The sequence below is a fragment of the Protopterus annectens genome, chromosome 9.part0 (assembly GCF_019279795.1).
Source record: "Protopterus annectens isolate FY-2018-M chromosome 9.part0, PAN1.0, whole genome shotgun sequence".
NCBI lineage: Eukaryota > Metazoa > Chordata > Ceratodontiformes > Protopteridae > Protopterus > Protopterus annectens.
The window spans coordinates 415,738,583-415,759,873 of record NC_056743.1 but is presented as its reverse complement, the minus strand read 5'-3'; positions in this window follow the sequence as shown (position 1 = coordinate 415,759,873).

The following is a 21,291-nucleotide window of genomic DNA, read 5'->3' as shown; positions in this document are numbered from 1 at the left end:
AGAAGGGCCTCACTGAGACAGATGCCTAGTGTCATAGCCATGGCCTCAAGCTCAATGCCAAAAAGAGCAGTGTCATCCCCTTTGGTAAAAAGTCTGTACCCATGAACTACCACATAGGCAGCAATCTACTTACCACCAAATGCGTGATAAGAGACCTTGGGACCCAGATGGACAGTAATCTCTCCTTTGATAGTCACATCACCACAGTAGTCAGGAAGTCCTTCTACATGGCACACCTCTTCATAAAAGGGTTCTCACCCAGGAAAAAAAAAATAAATAAAAAAATAAGGAGGTCATCACTCATTAGACCCATTATAGAGTACAATGCCCCTTTTGGAATGTACCTCACAAGAAATCTGCAGCAGCTGAAAAAGCCACAGAAGTACCTCACAAAGAGGATTACTGGCCTCAAACAAATGCCCTACACTGACCGCCTCAAAAGACTCCAGCTTTACTCTGTAGCATATCGCCTACTCCAAGGTGATCTCTGCCCAACATATAAAGCTGTTTCAAACCCAGAGCTGTTGGACATGCTACACCTAAACAAATCCCAATCCCTCCGAGCTACACACTCTAGGGACCTAAACCTTGTCACCACAATAAACAGGACATGCTGGAGGGATATATTCCTGTCCCAGAGACTTCCTATACTCTGGAACAAGCTACCCATCTATGTTAAGTAAAGTTCTTCATTAGCACTCTTCAAGAAAAATCTTGACGAGTGGATGGATGGGAGATAGAAAATGCACCCCAGGGATCACTTCTGTCTTTCTGCTGGACAGAACAGGAAAATAACTTTCTTGGGTGGCATAAGCTATGGAACCTTGCTGGCTAGGCTTACGTAGGTCCTTGGGCCGATAGCCTAATACCTACCTATGAACAGTTTTACAGAGAGCTCATTCTCACACACAGTCTCCTATACTATATACACATTCACTCGAACAAGATTGGTCTCGCCCTCTCAATCTTTCAGTCTCCACTGCTTTCATACATGCATTCACTCACATAGGATCACTCTCACTCTCTCAATCTCTCTCTCTCTCATACACTGGCTCCTCTGCTTTCATACACACGGTCAGTCACTCACACAAGATCACTCTCGCTTTCTCTCGCTCTTGATCTCTCACACACAGGCTCTTTTTTTTTTTTTTTTTTTTACATTTTATGCTCTCTAAACAAACAGGAGAACCACTGCTTAGTAAGCATAAAATTATGGTAGCAGTACAGTTGTTTTTGTAGTCAGAGCTCCACGGTATGAAGTGGCAGACTAGTTTGTCAGCAGGCATTATTTGTACATTAATACCCTGCCAGAGAATATTCGTTCTCCAGTCAGGGTGCTGATGTACAGTTTGCCCATTCTCTAAGACACCATACACACCTCACAACTTAAAATTCATAAAAGCACAGCAACCACAGTATTAAAAAGATGTGCCTATCCCTCACCCTCAGTTTCCTAACCCTCCTTATTTTTTCCACCTTTTCCAACCACCATATTCAAAAATTCAGTCAAGGGGAGATAGAATAGGAGAAAACCTGAGGCTTAATTTACCAAGTAGAACCCTTGCTGCCATCCTAGTGGAAGTTTGTTCCAGAGGTGGAGGATACAGTAAGATGCGAACCTATCAGGCTAATTGCGTCACATTTATCTGTTAAGGTTTAATGGATGTTTGAGGCACCATTTGCCCTGAATAAGAACAGGAGGTCAAATAGGGTTCGTCTCGAAAGACTAGACAGATGTCCACTGAGAAGGCTAACAGAGATGGAGTACACAGAGAGATGACAGACTGTCCTCATAACCAACGTGTTTGAGACCCCTGATCTTTTTAGTTATGACTGTCTGTGGTCTCTCATGTTGAGTAATATCTTTAGACAAATGCATGTCAAAAGGTGCATTACAGGTTCATAGGTGTATACTAGACTACCACAAGGGACCCTTACAAGCCTAGTCATACAAACAAAATGTGACCCACAAATCTGATTTATATGGGGGGTGATTTACTGACTGCTTCTATCACTCAGAGATATAGGTGCCAGACCAGGGGTAAATTTCCTATTAACCATCCAGTAATCCAAAATGGGAAGTAACTTTGCTTCATATAGATGGGGAGCCTGTTCGAGAATGGGAATTCTCTGAGAAACAAACAACTCTCTCCCATTATGTCCTATTTATGTCTCAAGCGAAATGCAGGTCTTTTGATCTACTAGTTGTGATACTGTTTGTTTTGCAGATGTGCAAAAATTCATCAGAACAGGGTCCTGGGATACCCTGCACACCAGGCAAAGATTATTTCTCAGAAATCAGTTTGAGACCAAGTAAAGAGGCAGGGCTTTGAGGCAATCAACATTGGCCATTGTGTTTACTCCCTGTATTGTTTTTGTAAGGAACCTTTGTGGACATCCCAGTTGCTGCATTCAAATGGTCAGGTACATATTGAAGGGGGCATTATGAAAAAGGATCAAGTGCAGTGTGATGATGACCTCTCTAGACCTAAATGCAATGCCCTTACTTATAAGCTGAACAACAAAGAAGGATTTTCTTACTACCTTGGACACATGTTGGTCAAAGGCTAGACTATCTAGATGACTTCCCAGACCCCTGACTAGTGAAACAACTTTTAGGGGTGTTTTATTGATGACATCATTATCTGGGGTGGTCAACTTCCCAAAATGTACTATAACGCATTTCATGGTATTAAGTTTTAAGCTTCAGCTTTGGCACCAAGCATTTGTCTACCTTAGACCTTCCTAACAGTGTTCTCAATAACAAACTCCTAATTTGCAATCATCTGCAAACATGGTCAGCCAAATGCCTTTGAATTTGCCTTTAACCTCAGAGAAGTAGATGCCAAAGAGGAGCAAGCCCAGCACAAAGCATGGAGGGACTCTACTGGTGACCAGCCTTCTTTGTGGAAGTGGCCCCAGCATTTCTAACCTCTTGGGTCCTATCTGTGATCCACATAGCTATAGAGTGTTCTAAAGAGGTTTATGCCTAGTTCCTTAAGTTTGCTGACAATGCTTGACTGGGGTGTTGTATCAAATGCTTTAGGCAGATCTAGGTAAGCCATATGCACCACTTTTCCCTCATCTGGTGACCTTTTCAAGGAAGTTCACCAGATTCAGTAAGCATGACCATCCTTTAACAAAGCCAAACTGGGATGGATTCAGTCTCTGGCGGTTTCTTATGTCCTTGTTGATAGAATTTCAATGGCTTTGCAAGTAAGACTAGCCAGACTAATGAGTAGTTTCCAGGATTTGTTGAAGGTACTGTCTTATGGGGGGGGGGGGGTGACTGTCTCAGTCCTCCATTCTCATGGCGCAAATCCTGTTTTAAGACTATAATTAAATAGTCTTTCTAGAGATCCTGATTTTAGACCATTCAGGAGGCACGCCGGGGTGTTATCAGAGCCCACTAAGGCTGTGCTCTTGGTGTTAGCAAGTGCAGCCAGTACGTTACATCAACAAACAGTTAAGCATATTGCTATGTACTGCCCTTAAGGTTTCTGACAAAGGTGAGGATGGCCTTATGGTTATCTTTCCCCTAGGAAGCTATCAACGTTAAAATGGACTTTCTTTGACCTAAATAGCCCTCTTAGTTGCCTATGGGAAATTACACTTCCTGTTTTTGCCATAATTTTTTTATCTTTTGTTGTACGTCCTCTTTAATTTGGAATGGCACCAGGGTCATTTCTGGGGTTAGTTCTAGGCTCAAGTCTGATAGGTACAGCAGTCTCTATGACGCCATTCACAGGTTCATAGGTGTTTACTAGGCTAACGACCACAAGGGCCTTTTTAAGCCTAGCCATGCATCCCAAATCTCTGACAAGTTCTGATAAGTGTAAGCATGGGCTTGGGAGATGAACCATTTACAGGCTACCTGATTGCATTAGAGACAGGTGCCAAACCAGGAAAGAATTTCCATTTTCCCATCCAGTTGTCCAAGTTGCACTTGAATTGGGTTAGGGAGAAACTCTGCTTTACATGGATGGGGAGCTTGTTCCATAGGCATGGTTGTACAAACTTTGACAGCAATTTAGTACAGGCTGCTGTAGTCTCAGGGTTTGGAAGGGCATTGAATTTTATATTTTATTAAGTGATGGCTTGTCAGTTTGCCTTTAACTGTTACTGATTTTACTGGGGTTAGAGTTGATTTAGAAGGAGATAGCTTTATGATCGGACCTTATTTGGGGGGCTTGAGATATTGGGGTGGTGCAGCTTTCCCCCATATTTGTGAGTATGCGGTCCAGTATGATGGAGCCTCTAGTAGGTACATTCACTATTTGGTCAATGGTGTCTGTATATACAAAGTCCAGGAATCTCTGTGCCTGTAGATTTGAGGTTGTGTAGCATTCCCAGTCTATAGAGGGGTAATTAAAGTCTCCCATCAGTAGGGTGCTAGGTTGGATGGTACGTGTCTCCAGTAGGTCCAAGTAGATTCTTGGGATATGGAGGCTGATCTATAGCCTGCTACAATTTGTTCAGGATTTTATCTATGGTAGTCTGCATGTGCAGAACTCCAGTGCGTCATCCTGTTTGATCACCCCAGAGGTATGCCTGTTACTGTTGTATATCAAGACACGTCCACCTTTAGCCCTTATCTGTGCAGCTGCTGGTCTAAAAGACTGGAAGGTACTGAAACCTTGCACTACCAGGGTATCGGACACTTTTATGTCTCAGTAACAGACGTTTATAGTCTCAAGTGTGATGCGGCTCATGACAGTCAGCAGTAATACCTTGAGGTTCAGTTGAGTTGATTTTGCTATGTCGGTAAGTTTGTAAGTTAGCATTGCCTGAAAAAAGTGGGACTGGATAAAGGCAGTATTTGAAAGCCTACAGGGGGACAGATGTAGACCATCCTTGTCAAAGCAACAAGGTCTGATAACCATATCTTCCCAAAATGACAAATATTGGATCCCCTTAGAATGACACCAGAAAGACATCCATTTGTTAAAAATCAATCATGTTTTGCTCAGTGGATTCATACTCAGCGATGGTAACATGTTGCTCAATGCTAGGTTCATACCAGCCTGAGAAACAGACTGATGTTCCACTCACTAGGTTGAATAAGGAGAAAGCTAACAGTCAGCTGCCTGTCAGGTGCCAGGATCTGCCACATAACGCAAGCACTCATGTCCCTCAACAACAAGTACAAATATGACTCTGTCATTGTACATGTGTGGATGTGAATGACCCGAGACATACCTCCATGGACTACATGAAAAGAGACATGGAGGAGCTCTTGGATTATGTAGCCCAGGTGGGTATGACCCTAGCCCTGAGCAGCATCCTGCCATCACCCAGAATGATACCACAGTACAAGCAGAAAATGATTATTTTCAACAACTGGCTAAGTTTCTGGTGTCATTCTAAGGGGATCCAGTATCTGTCTGCCTGGGATGACATGTTTGACAGACCTCGATGCTTTGCCACAGATGGCCTGCATCTGTCACCCCTGGGGTTCCGAATACTGGCCAAGACTCTTGCCACCCCTATAGTGCCTTTTTTAGACTGTGTTCCAAAGACCAAATTACCACCATAACAGCTATAAACAAATGCAATTTGAGGGTCATTCTGCTCAATGCTAGAAGTCTAAATCTCAAAATGAACTCGCTCGAAGTACTCCTTAAAATGGAGAACAATCGACATTTGTGGTGTAACAGAGACCTGGTTCAAGGCAGCAGAAAGCACCCCTGCACTACCAGGCTACAACTCATTCCATAACTTTCGGCCCCAGAACATGGACCGAAGCTCCAAAGGCGGTGGTGTTTCCATATTCATAAAGGATGCGCACACCTCCAGACTGGTAGCCCGACATAATACATCTGAGATACTTCAGGTGTAGCCAACATTGGGTAAGGCAGCAATTTATGTCATAGCCTGGTATAGGTCCCCAGCAATGTCCCAAGATCCACACTCCACATTCCTAAGCACCCTGGAGAATATTAGGGTCCAACCCAACACTCATACTGGGAGACTTCAACTACCCCTCCATTAACTGGGAAAACTAATCATGTACCTATACACTTGCCCAACACTTTCTGGAATTCATTAATTCCAATGCCCTGGATCAACTCGTTCTTACCCCCACTAGAGGTAGCAACATCCTTGACCTGGTCATTACCAACATGGGTGACCGCTGCTCCACAATAGTCAACTCCTCCCTGGTTAGATCCGATCACAAGCTAATCACCTTGAAAATACACATCCCTACCCAACAAAGGTAACCACCATGAAAAACTTCTCCAAAGCTAACTTTGGCTTCCTAAAAACAGAGGTGGCTAACTTCACGGCATCCATACAAATGGAGAATAGTTGTATGACCACCATATCATACACCAATGCACTGGACAAACATGTACCCAAATGCATGGATCTCGCCATACCCAATAGAACTAAGACACTCTCCTCAAAAAAAAAAAAGGAAGCCAATCTGGTGGTCCCCTGCCATAAACAAACTCAACAGGAGGAAAGTGATGCGGAATAAGGTTAAGTCCCAAGACTGGAAAGACTCCCTTATCAGCCTCAGCAAAAGGTTGAGATCCCGCATCAAATCCTCTAAAGCTAGCTATGAAAACAGAATTGCAGCAGATAGTAAAAGTAAAGACAACCGCAAAGCTTTCTACAGTTATGTAAAGAATCTCCATGGCAATACACAGATTTGCTCTGAGCTACTGCACAATGGCATCTCCTGTACAGAGCCAACAGATATTGCAAATATACTGGCGAACAGATTCAGTGCTAATTTTACCCCCCCCCCCCCCCCCGCCAAACCCAATCACAATATCAGTAGATTGCCAGGCACCCAATATTACTGCTGCACAGGTTAAAACAGCACTGTCCAAGGCCAAGAATATAGCTTCTATGGGACCTGACAGTATCCCTGGTTGTGTTTTCCATGAATTACAGTGTGAACTGGCACCTCACCTGTGTGCCCAGTTTAATCACAGCCTCACCTCAGGATTTGTCCCCACCGAATGGCGCACTGCTACAGTCATCCCTCCCCACAAAGGAGGAGTGACTACAGACCCCGGGAACTATCGCCCCATTAGCCTGATGAGTCTGATATGTAAAGCTATGGAATGCATCATCGTGGACCTAATAAACAAGGCTATAGGGAATCTCCAAACTCTGGATCCTACACAGTTTGGTTTTGTGAAGGGTAGATCATGCCTGCTCAACTTGGTTGACTTTTTTGAGTCAGTCACCAGAGCTGTGGATGAAGGCAAGGTGGTTCATATAGCCTACCTTGATCTGGCCAAGGCCTTTGATACCATTCCCCCCACTCAGGAATATCAGAAAAACTTAGTAAGCTAGGCATCAACCCCTGTATCACTAGGTGGGTTGCAAACTGGCTCACAGATGGAGTCAGCTATGTTCACACTGTGGGTTCCAAGTCAGACTGCCGACCAGTCACGAGTAGTGTTCCACAAGGTTCGGTCCTGGGTCCTGTCCTGTTTATCTACTTCTCTGAAGTACAGGCTAACATGAAGGGACTCTGGCTGATAAAGTTTGCAGATGATTGCAAGTTGGGAGCCATTATTAACTCCCCACGTGATGCTGACATCCTACAGAAAGGCCTCAATGAGGCCAAAGACTGGTGTCAGAACCATGGCCTTGAGCTCAATGCCAAAAAATGTGTCTTCATCCCCTTTGGGAAAAACCCAGTTCCCTTGAATTACCACATTGATGGCAGTCCACTGAACACAGAAGGCATTATAAGAGATCTGGGAACACAGGTCGACAGCAACCTCTTTTTTGACTACCACATTGTCACTGTGGTCAGAAAGTCCTTCTATGTGGCACATCTCATTACTAAGGATTTTGCATCCAGGAAGAAAGAGGTGATTGTCTCCTCGTACTCTTACCTCATTAGGCCAATCAGAGTACAATGCTCCATTTGGCACGTATCTCACTAGACACCTGCAGCAACCCAAGAGGCCGCAAAAGTACCTCACAAAGAGGATCTTAGGCGTTAAACACTTGTCCTATATGGACAGACTCAAAAAACTCCCAACTATTCTCTGTCTCATATCGCCTACTTAGAGGTGATCTCTGCTTGACATACAAAGCCATGTCTGACCCAGCTCGGTTAGAAATGTTACATCTAAAGAAATCACAATCTCTCTGCACCACATGCTTTAGAAACCTCAACCTCACTACCACAATCAACAGAACATGCTGGAGGGACAGGTTCATAACCCAGAGACTGCCCATGCTATGGAATAGACTTCCCATACATGTCAAGCAGAGCACCTCACTGGCCCTCTTCAACAGAAATCTTGATGAGTGGATGGGAAATAGAAAATTCACCCGGGGGATCACCCCAGTGGCTCTATTCAACAGAGGCACTAGGAACTAAGGTTGGGTGGCACGATGCCAGGTTAATCCTATGGGCTAGGCTTGTAAAGGCTCCAGGGCCATTAGCCTAGTACACACCTATGAACCTATGAGAGCTCCATAATGTTTCTCTTCAAATAGTCCAGGGAAGCACATCTCAGGTCATTTACACCTACTTGGACTATGATGGCATTATACTGGTACCTGTGGTGTAATGACTTGACTGCATGCAGGATTTGGTGGAGGCTGGCTCCAGAGAAGCAACTAACTGTTATGTTCTCCTTATTCAGCCTGGTTAGAGAGGCATCAGTATGTCTTACAACAGAGTTCCCAAATTGTTGTGTCCTCGTTATTCAGCCTGGTTAGACGGGCATCAGTACCTCTTACAATAGAGTTCCCTATGATGACAGTCTTTGGAAGTGTGTTTGCTTGCCTTAGGGACTTGGTGTTTGGGACTTCATTAAGTGCGACAGGTGATGTTTTTTCTCAGTGCCTCTGGACTTTTAGTTTTGCCACATGTCTAGGTGATCTCTGTTGTTTAAAAAGATTGATTTTAAGTACCTCAGCATACATTTCTCTGTGTTTTGTGCTGGTACATGGTTTCAACAGATGTGTGCTTGAATGTGAGTGTTTAGCCTCCAATATCATTGTGTAAGTACACCTTGTGCATACTATCCATTTCTTTAAGGGTTAAGTGGTTGTTGGCAGATGTGAGACAATTGCTACATTGTTTCAGATGTCCATATCCACCAAGCTGGCTACAGAGGTGTTAGGAAATTTCATATCCATGATGTCCAGTCCTTTGATTGGTGAGCTACAAGGAGGTGGTATACTGGGGTTAGAAGGCTATTAAGAGTGCTTTACTGGTGCAGACGAATAAGGGTGCTGGGGGGGGGGGGCAGATTAGGTTAAACAGTACTAAGTTCTACTAACTTTAATGTTTGCACAATACTGAATTCAACTAATTATAGGTGTTACAACCAGATACCAGACTGACTGCACTAAGCTTTACATTTACTACTTTACAGGGTGCGGTTTTATGGGCCATTCTATAGGGAACATTTGCTGTGTTGGAGTTTGCAACTGCTAATTGCTGCTGCGTGGTGAGCAGCTGCATGCAAATGAGCCAAATTTATAGCAGCTCAGAAAACTAACTAATGAGTCCTCTGGGCAATAAAACAACTAGACTATAAACTCTTTCACGCAAGACAGAGGTGTAGAAATCCCTGAAATTAGAGTAACAAGCTTTTTATCAAAAAGGAAAGGAAGAAAAAAGCAAAAGCTTTTATTTAAATTTTGTTTAAATATTTTAAGTTACACTCAAGTAGCACTTAGAGGTGACCACGGTGGTGAAGCAGCACTGTTGCCTCACAGCAAGTGGTTCTCCAATTAGATTCCTGGTTGGGGTGCCTTCTGTGCAGAGGCTGCATGTCCTTCCTGCAGTCACATGGATTTCCTCCGTGTGCTCTGGTTTCTTCCCACATTCCAAAGATATACAGTAGGTGGACTGAACACTCTATATTGGCCATAGGTGTGTGCACAAGTGAGTGGTATGGATGAACTACTAGCAGTGTAAACCTTGGCTCAAGAGGATTGTCACTGTTGAAAGTGACACCCCGACCCCCGTGTGCAAAATGGAGAAAAGGAGTTGAAAATCGATGGCTTTAAGTTATACTTATATACTTCTTTGTACTCGGGGGGGGGGGGTAAAACCTGGGAAAAAAATCTATTTGCACTTTTTACTTTGTTCTGGGCACATAGTTTTGTAGCTTAAATTTACAGTTGTGGGAAGATTGTGTTTCTACTTTATACTGTACTATCTACACAAGTAGAATTACTTGTAAAAACTAGCCATTTGTATATTCAACCCTGCTGAATTGTACACAGTATGTATTCAAGAACATTCTTCTTACATTGTTTTGTGCTTTCCAGTCACAAAGAATAAGTGTACATGTAGTCTACATTTTTTGGTAGCCCTTGCGCATCCCTGTCAATATTTAAAGGCTGCAATAATATCAGCCGGAAAACTAAAGTTAGGAGGAAGAACGTGTGACTTGTGTCTGTATTGTCTGTTCACACAGAACAGTACACACTTAGTGTAGGCGTTACTGAATTCCATGATTAGTCTTTTAGTGTCCTTCATTAGTTGTGACAGAACTGTGAATTACTTACTGCCAGATTTCAGCCCTGCTGCCTTAAACTGAAGTAGAATTACAGTATTTTTTCTACTCCAGGATTTGTGCTTCAGTGTTTTTACAGTTGTTGACCTTCCAGTTTTGCTGCTACATTTTCATATTCTGCTTATCATTTACCTTCTTAAAGTTGCATTCCAGTGCTTTACTGTTCCAGTGTTCTGCGAGTTTGCCCCATCCCCACTGAGACATTAAAAGTTTATGAAATTCTAACCTGCAGGGGGTCACTGACCTGTAGCTCAGAGACGTTATATTTCAGTCCCTTTCTGTACCAGTGCTCTTTATGCTTGTCCTGTCCCACCACCACCATCGAGACATTAAGCTGCAGTTTCTAAAAAAAAGCTCCAATATTGGCTTTGATTCAATCCCTCTCTAGATAGCCTGCTTCTTGAATTTTTCCCCAACACTTCACCATTTTCCTGTTGTGGTTTGATAAGATGGTGTCTCTGGCCTCCACCTCTTATGGTAAAATGATTTGCAAAGTACATCCCTCCCCTCTTTCATTGCTATTGACTGTTATAATACCCATATATGTACCTGTCCCACCCATTGTTTTCCATAGATACATTATACTGAATGCCCACCCGGCAAACCACTATTACTAGAGTATACCTCCTTTACTGCATATGGTCTCCTGGTCATTTTCCCAGAGTTCAACAAAGCCTGGCATCCTAGTCTGTGTTCCAGAAGTGCTTTACTTATTTCCAGTTTAATACAGGCAAAGCCAAGAACTTGATTTCTAAACTGCACTTAAGTTATTTTGAGTGACTGCCACTGGTTCTTCCTTTTATTTGTGCATTTCACTGTTTTTTTTTTATTTTTTTTTTTTTTACAAAAAGTGCTCTTCCTCTTACAGTTATCGCTATAAGATTGTCTTGAAATCACCTTCAGAAAAGGATTTCCGGCTAGTTGTTTAATGTGGCAAACAACTGGTCTGATGAGATAAGAGTAAGTGGAAAGTAAGGCTTCTTTGATTTAGAGGGGATGCCTTTTGAAATTAGGTAAGTGAGAGAAAGCTTTCCAAACTGTTGCAGACACATAATGGCTGAATGATAAGAAATCGACAGTGTCCAAATCCCTTACGGTAGTGTCTGACCAGAAGGGTGTGCCATCTATATGGTATGTGCAAATGTTTTGTTTATCAGAATGAACTATACTACATTTTTCATGTTTAATTTCAGACCATTCCATTGTCCTTGCACCAATTGTTCCATATTAGTCCAATTATTCGTTAGTGAAAGATCTAACAGTCAATTTACATTCTGTAAACTTGGTAAGTGAGCCATGAACATTGGCCTGATGGTCTAAGGAACAGATGCCAAATATGACAGGATCCAATACAATGCCATGTGATACACCACTGGCAACCCTTCTGCTCTCAGAAGTGGCACTTTTGACTAACCACATGAGCTCTGTCAGAAAACCAGCCAGCCCTCATCAAGATCCTATGACTTGCCACTAAAATCAAGCTTTTGGCATTCTTACCTGTTCCACATTCTAGCATCTTATTCCTTCCAAACAGTTTTCGTCAATGAAAAAAAATGCAACCATTCCTTGAACAACCCTTCCGTAATCAATTATTCATGTTCATTAGCTAATCATCTATTTACATTAACTACCGCACCACCTCAGTCTGAAATAACAGTCATACTCTGATACTGCCCATAATTGGTAGCAATTGTCCAATGCCAGTTGTTTACCAGGGAGGTCTGACTGGGCTAGTAGCCCATTTTCAGCGGAGGTCTGGGGAGAAAAGCTCCAAGTAACAAGTATACAATACAATAACAAATTGTCAAACTACAATAAATTCATACATGTCAGAGTATGAATAAAATGAATAATGTATAAAACTCTGTACCCATGAACTACCACATAGGCAGTAGTCTAAACACCAAAAGTGTGATAAGAGCCCTTGGGACACAGGTGGACAGTAGTCTCTTCTTTGATAATCACATCATCACAGTAGTCAGGAAATCCTACATGGCACATCACAAAAGGTTTCTCATCCAGGAAAAAAAAAATAGGTTATTGTTCCCCTCTACTCATCACTCATTAGACCCATTATAGAGTACAACGCACCTTTTGGTATGTACCTCACAAGAAATCTACAACAACTGAAAAGGCCACAGAAATACCTCACAAAAAGAGGATTACCGGCCTCAAACAGATGCCCTATGCAGACGGTCTCAAAAAACTCCAGCTTTACTCTGTCACATATCGCCCACTCAGAGGCGATCTCTGCCTAACATACAAAGCTATGTCAAACTCAGTGCTGTTGGACTTGCTCCACTTAAAAAAATCCCAATCCCTCAGAGCTACATGCTCTAGGGACCTAAACCTTGTCACCACAATAAACAGAACATGCTGTAGGGATAGACTCATGTCCCAGAGACTTCCCATACTCTGGAACAAACTACCTATCTGTATCAAACAAAGCTCCTAATTAGCACTCTTCAAGAAAAATATTGATGATTGGATGGGAGATAGGAAATTCACCCCAGGATCACTTCTATGACTCTGCTTGACTGGCACAGAAAAATAATTTTCTTGGGGGGCAAAAGCCAGGGTACCATTTGGCTAGGCTTGTATAGGCCCTAGGGCCAATAGCCTAGTACCTACCTATGAACCTATGGTAAGCACATCACATAGTATTTACAGTGTCCTGTAAATTGTATACTACAGGTGGGGTCATTTACCCATGGAAGGAAGGGATATCAAGATGACTGTCAGATTATTCAGAGTACAGAATTAAAACAATTAGACATTAACAGAGTGAAATATTTTGAGTACAAAATGTGGGTCATTGACTCTTGGGGAGAAGTCTTAACAGCAAATGACAAACAAATATTGTATAAGGAAGCCTCTACATCTAGCAGTGTAGATAAGGTTAGATGAACAATGACATTTTTTAGTTCCTGATGGTATATTGAAAAAGATTAGAAGGGAGAAGGGGAAAAAGGGGAGGTAAGGAGATGGTAAAGGGAGGGAAGACAGATTAAAGTGGAAAGGACAACAGAGGGGAGATTATAAGTGCAGTTGAGGAGAGGTAATGAAGAGGAAAGAAGTAAAGGGATATCAGCTTCAGTCAGGAGAGGTGCATGAGCAGATGCAGTCATTAGCTAAGCGTGCTTTAAGAAGCAGCTCAAACTTGGTTGAATTGGTAGTGTTAAGGATGTGTTGGGGGACGGAGTTCCAGGCTTTGGAAATAATGTTGGAGTAAAGTGAATCACTGAAGCTCTTATTTCATTTGGTTACATTTAAGGAGGAATTTGTCAGTAGATTGGAGGGTTCTGTTATTTGTATCGAGTTGAACATGGTTTTTGGAGTGCTGGGTATTTGTGTGGTTGACTTATAGTGGTATGGGCAGTTATAGGTTGGTTTAGGCATAAGAGGTTGGGTAATTAGAGCCATTTTAGTTGATGGCAGACCACACATTGGTGGGACCTGTATTAAGAGTTTGTGGCAAATCTAGCGATTTTGTGGTAGTGGGCCTGAATCCTTGTCACGTTTTTTTTTAAGGTTTGTGAATATTGGAGAGGTGTACAGTAAGGAAGAAAGAAGGTGGATTCTAGCAATTGCTAGCATGGTGGAGTTGGTTAGGAATGGCTCAACTCTGTAGTGTGAGCCTAGTTTAGCGTGGGTCTTTGATGACTAATGCTATGCGTTTGTTGAATCTCAGGCTACTATTGATGGTGGCACTGAGTAGTTTGGTATGAGAGACAGGTTCAATAATGGTTTTGTTGGATGAATAAATGAGGAAGGGTGATAGTTGCTCAGTGGACTTTTTATTGGATGAAAGCATTAATTTGATTTTGTTTGGATTAAAGATGAGCTGATAGCTGGAGAGGTAGGATTCTAAGGCTGAGAAGAATTTTTGGCATTTTTTTTTGTAGTTGCTAAAGGGAATGTGTAGCGCATATTAGAGTGGAGTCATCTGCATATTAAATTATGGTTGCAAGGTGGGAAGTTTGTTGATAAAGATAGTGAAGAGAAGTATGCTAAAATTGATCCTTGGGGAACACTGACTGTAATGGGTAAATGTGACGGCAGATTGTTTAGCCACTTTACAGCTTGCTGCCGCTCTGATAGGTAATTGCGGAGCCATGTGTGGGCTGAGTGGGACAGGTTTAGGGAAGACATCTCATTGAGAAGCTTTTGGTGCGATACTATGTTGAATGCCTTTGACATATCTAGGAAAATGCAGACATGCTGGCCTTCATTTTTAGTTGATTTAGTGAACCTCAAGCGGGCAGTAGTGGTGCAGTGTTTGGGATAAAAACCATGTTAGGTATTGGAAAGCAAGTTATTACTGGTTAGATAGTCCACGAGTGGTAAGTGTATGCATTTTTCTAGGGTTTTTGATGGAGGCAATGATGGCTATTGGTCTATAGACGGAAAATTATGTTGAGATGCCACCTTTGACTAGGGGAATGACATGGGAGCTTTTCCAGATTTTGGGGATATATTGCTATGTGATTGATCACTAGAGAGACTGAATTGCAGATGGCATCAGCTGCTAGCTTGAGATATTTGTTAGGAAGGAGGTCAGCGGCTAGATATGTGGGCTTAGTTTTTTTAGCATTTTTTATATTGCCCGTTTGGATTGGTTTTAGGAAGAAAGAGTTAGTGATAGCTTCTGTTGCAGTAGGGCTGGCTAGGGAGCATTCTTGTCATTATTCAACAGGGATAGTATTGAGTGAATAATGAGTTAAACTGGGTGGCTAGGGTGTCTTTAGTGTTTGTGGTAGTGGGGTTGAGGTTAAGGACAGACCAGGTTGAAGAAGTTGTTTAACTGCACCCCAGAATTTGTTGGGGGTTGTTTTGGTGGGTTTGTTGTATTTTGGTACAGTATTTTTTGTCATTTTTGGTTTGTTTTTTGGACTGGTTTCTTAATTGTCATTAGATGTCAAAGAATTATTGTTTTTTGGCAGTCTGGTATTGGGACCATGCTTTGTCTCTGTTTAAGTATCTGTTTAGTTTCTTTGGTCAGCCATGGAGTTGATTTAACTCAGACCTTTCGGAGAGGAGCAACTCTGTTAAGAATGTTCATGAATTTGTTGTTAAAATTCAACAGCTGTGTCTAGATGGAGATATTTTAAAGGTGTCCAGTCGCAGTGTTGTAGGAGTAAATTAAAGGTAGTGGCTGAAAACAGTTTTTTTTGTTGTGGACATGTTTATATATGACATTTTTTGCTGGGCTAGGGCGATGCCTAAGTAGACAGGTGGTCAATACTTAAGTGATGGACCAGTGAGGGCTTACTGGTTAAGGACCAGTCTAAGATAGTGTGTCTGGTACTGTGCTTATCCATCCTAGTTGGTGAATTTATGAACAGAGTAAGTCCATATAGGTTTATAAAGTTGGAAAGGCTATCTGAGGCATCAGTACACCAGTCAGTATTGAAATCCCCCATTATTATGGTTTCTTGGTTGTAGGTAGATGATGACCAAGACAGAAGGTTCTCAATAATGGATGGGTTGTATCCGGGAGGGATATAGGCTGAGATATGTTTATTTGGGTTGACTTCAAGACAGCAGGTTAGTATTTCAGCACTGTTGAAGCCTTCGGGGGTTAACTGTAATTGTTCAAGTTTTAGAGTGTCTTTGTATATTATGGCAATAACTCCAACACACTTTGTTCTATTTATCTATGGATATTGTAACCTGGGTGTAGGATTTCGGTTAACACTACGTCGTCAGGGGTGTAAAGGGATAGGAAGAGTGAAATGTATGTACTTTAAGAGGCTCCTGAGGTTCATACTGATGAATAGAAAGTCAAAGCTGTTACATCGTAGGTTGGCGATTGAGGATAACTGGTGTTTGGAATAAGCAGTTCTTGCTGTGTGCTTTGGGTGGTTGTCACCACATAATTTCAGTTATGTTTCTTGTGTAAGAGACAGTGTGACAGCTTAGTTTTAGTCTGCAACATTTATAGACTAGATGTGGGTAACCTGATATTTGTATGTATTGATATGTGAATAGATCTACTTTGGAGCGGTTAAATAGGTGTGGTAATAAGGTGATATTAGTATGGTACATATGGGGTGGGGTGAAGAAGGGGTAGGTGGAGGAGTGGATGCATGTGATTATATGATACAAGATGAAGGACTATCGTGAGTAAGCTGAGAATAGAAATGTGTAAGAGTAACAATTATAATTGTGTTGTATAATTTATGAGTAAAGATAGAACAGGATATTGAGTAGATGGTGTGTGTGGGGAATATATAGGTTTAAGAGGAAAAATGCTAGGAGGCAAGGTGGTAAGGTAAGTGTGATGACCAGACAGTTACTAATTGGTAGTATGGAAGGGTTTGGGGGGTGATTGGATAATTGTGTGTGGTAAGCTTAGAATAAATGTACGAGTAGGGGCAGTGGGGTAGGGGAGAAGAGTGAGCTGAAGCACAGTGTGGGCAAACTGAGCAGGAAGAGCCCAACTACACCACCATGAGAGAAAAAAAGTATTAGTGTCCTGGTAAAGTTGAAACCTTTTGTTTCTTTCTCTTTTCTTTTATATACTCTATGGCTTAGGGGAAAAAAAGCTCGTTAAGCAACCAACCTGTTGGCTTCCATAAATTGTAATTTTTTTTTTTTTTTTTTTTAAGAAATGCTATGTAACATTATTATTGCTCTCTTAAACACTTTGTAAAATGTTAAGTTGCTATTTACTGTATGTCTTGGAGCTTTTCTCCCCTAGCCTCTGCTGAAAATGGACTTGTTGTCCAGTCGGGCTTTCCTGGTAAACAAATGTAAAATAAATAAACAGTAGTTGGGCAGTAATTGTAAGGAATATAGGAGTGGCCAGAGGTTTGGAGACTGCAGCCAGAAGAACACTAAACTATTTATATATTTATAGAGAAAGGTCTTAATGAATTAATGATTATTTTCTATTTATCACGGATATCCGTTAAAAAATTCCAAACACTGAATGTGTTTCAGAACCCTTCAATGGGGAGCTTCGAGGAACACGAACTTTCCAAGACTCCAAATGAGGTACGTTCCTCGTAGTAAGGTACACTTCAGAGATATGTTCAAGGAGCCATTTCTGGGATTCCTTTTTGACAAAAAAAGCAGCTCTTATTCAAATAATGGGAAACCGCTTTACGTTAAAACAAGTATTCCACAGACACATTTAAAATGAAGTTGGAGACAGTGCTACTAGACGTTTTTACTTCGTTAAAAGCCAGTGCAGTAATAACAAATAGCATATATCACACAGTCTTACTAGTTACGGAGACGTTTAACATATATATACTGTACTGGGGCTGAAAGGAGGAATGGCTTATTTACAGATATACTAGGATTGTTAATCAACGTTATTTGTTGCTTGCGACTGTATTTTCAAACAAGTATATCATTCATTATAAAAGCCAATTTGCCTATTAGAGAACACTTTACAAAAACACTACTATCAATTTCTCACAAAAACACTACTATCAATTTCTCACAAAAACACTACTATCAATTTCTCATAAAAACAACGGTATAAAGCAACAAAGTCCATGTGCATAACAAACACTTAAGCTGTAAAATTTCCTCCTGTTCTTTCCCTAAATAACTACTCACCCAAACTGCCTTCAACATTTTCTTCCATGTACATCTCTACCACTTCCTTAATCACATCCTGCTTTTGCTTTTCACTCCCCTTGTAACCATTCTTAAAAACTGTTTCTACTTACTCGGTGAGCACATAACGCGGAGGATACTTGCTTCTCCTTCCCTCAATGAATTAGTAGTTTAAAAATGGCGCCTTGTGTTCCAGCTACCATTTTATTTGGGTGGGGGAGATGTACAGGCACATGAATAGTGCACCGAATGCAAAATGAGGAAGCCAATTACAAAGAGTTATTGCCAGCCTGCCTGGCTACACCATCACGAAAGAAAAAAAAAAATCCGTTTCCATTCTAGGTAAAGTTGAAACCTTTTCATTTCGTTTATATGCTCTAGGGCTTACGAAATAAATACTCGTTAGGCAACAAACCTGCTTTGGGTTTTCCTATATTCAAAGAAAACAGTTGGTTCACACTTGGTGTACCACAACAGTTAAAATGCTGTAGGATATTAGCAGGAAGAAAGCCGATTAGTTCTATTCGTAGGGTCTCTGTGGGAGGTACATTTCTGTTGTAAATGCAGTATTAGTCTATCCATGTCACTTTTCAGATCAAGTTAAGTTTAGCTGAATGATACCGACCGACAGACAGATCTATAATGGAGGAGTGACCTTACCGCCCCAGCGAAGGTGTACACCACTTGCAGATAATTTTAATTGTAAACCCTGATGGAACACTTTGCCGGTTAGTGGATTCCTTCTTATTAATAGCATTTCTTGATTGTGTCCAGCACTAGAGAATGAAGGGTTGTAGGTGTGAGTTCAGGCTGTTGGGGGGGCACACAATGCGGAAGGGGCTATTTATCTTCTTCCCTCAATGGACTGTTCTCACCTTCATCTCTAACATAATCTACTGCTTCATTTATTAACCATGGCATATCTTCCATAACCACACCATATATTCTATGGTTCTTCCCCAACCACAGGTATAAGATAGCTGTCCCCTCTATAACCATTGCTGATGTTATCACTTTTTCCTTCTACCACTTTTTCAGTTAAAATGTTAGAACTCCAACCACCTATTCAATACATAACACCCTTCTACCTTTTTCCTTTTCCTTATAAATCTTTTCATATCTGATTACTCACTGATACTGCCTGTCTATTTTTCTCAATACTCCAGTTGCAGCACAGCCATGCAGCTGTAAAATTTCATCCTGTTCTTTCCCCAGGTAACTACTCACCCAAATTGCCTTCAACATTTTCTTCCATGCGCATCTCTACCACTTCCTTAATCATGTCCTGCTTTTCCTTTTCACCCCCCCCCCCTTGTTGTCTAACAGTTTTGTAAATCAATAATAAACCATTGGTTCCAATAATAAACTCATTGGAAGCTCTCAGTTCTTCTTCTATCAGAATAATGAAACCTGACAAAGGAGGTGGATTAGTAGCTATGGAACAGGATGAATATACAGATAGACTTTTAGCGATACTTTCTACAGAGACCTATAGAGAAGTATTTAAGAATGAATTGAATATTAGTATGAACCGTGTGCGGTCATACTTTGAAGACATGTTCATTAGTGGGTCTCTGGATATGGACATTTACAATTTTATTTCAGTACCCTCACCACGCATTCCAGCATTATTTGGGAATCCTAAGATTCATAAAAGTATTGGTGATCCCCCTATGCACCAATTAGTGAACGTGAGGGGTAGTATTACCTATGCAGCAGTGAAGGTAGTAGACACCATCCTCAAACAATATGTATCACAGGTACCACACATAGCCAGATATTCTTGGTCCTTTTTGGAAAAAGTTAGACTAGCTACCTTTGAAGGAAATGCCTATTTTCTGACCATTGACGGCATTGATTTATATTCTTCAATTCCCCATGAGGTAGCACTTGAATGGATTCAGTTGGAGATGATTTATTACCAAGCTCCACCCAAAGAGATATCTGTGGTGAGCGAATTGTTGAATATTATTTTGACATGTAACTATTTCACATTCAATAACAGATGGTTCCATCAGTTGATTGGTGTTCCTATGGGGTCTCCGTGTGGCGCCAGTGTAACTAATTTGATCATGACTCATTGGGAAAGAACGTTTGCCTTTCCCAATAATATTATTCAAGAGAAAGTCATTCTGTACATAAGATTCTTGGACAACATTTTTATCTTGTTTAATGGCTCACTAGAAGAAGCCCAAGACCTAGTGATCGGCTTCAATAATTCGTCTGACTTTTTGAAATTTACTTGTACAATAGACATGGAGAAGATATCTTATTTGGATGTGGAACTTTACAAAGACATTAGTCTAGGTCAGTTTGGAGCCAGAATCCATCGGAAATCAACTTTCTCTAATTCTTATCTACATTATGATAGTGACCATCCGCTTCATCAGACAAAGGCTATAGTCAAAGGACAACTTGTAAGAGCAGCTAGGATGGTGTCAAGGGATAGTGAATTTTTGGAAGAATGTGATTTCATAGCCAGTTTATTTCTGGATCGAGGTTATCCAGAAGCCTTGATTGATGAGTTGTGTCTTGAAGTTAAGACCAAGAGAGCTAATGGCTATTTTTCTTCTATCTTGAGTCCTGTTGTTTCTGAATTGAGTCATTCACCATCACCTGTATGCCCTGATTTTCAGGGAAACATGTCCAGGTCCAATTTTATTTTAACTTTTAATACAGATGCCAATGACATAGTTACTATAATTAAGAGGAACTGGTGATTACTATCCCCTGAGTTACTTGGAGGTCCAATTTTTGATAAAGCCCCATTGATAACATACAGAAGGGGCCCTAACATCAAAAATATTCTGGAATCTACGCGAAATTTAGTAACACCAAGATCAGGGATGTATAAATGTAATATGCGCAAGTATTGCAGATTTGTCCACGCAGGTACAGCCTTTACAGTTAAGAACAGGAAATTCCCCATCAGGGGACGTTTCACTTGTTCCAGTACCCAAGTGGTATACCTTGCTCAATGTTCATCATGTCCCAGTTTTTACATTGGCAAGACTGAGAGGAAACTCCAGGAAAGAATGTACAAGCATTTGTATGCCATAAGAAGAATGAAAATGGACAATGCTTTGGCTATGCACATCCAGAACAACCCAAACCATGAGTTTACATTTATGGTTATAGACCAACTGTATAATACCAATTCTTATGGACCTGAGACATATAGATTAGAATGTAAAGATCTTCTTTG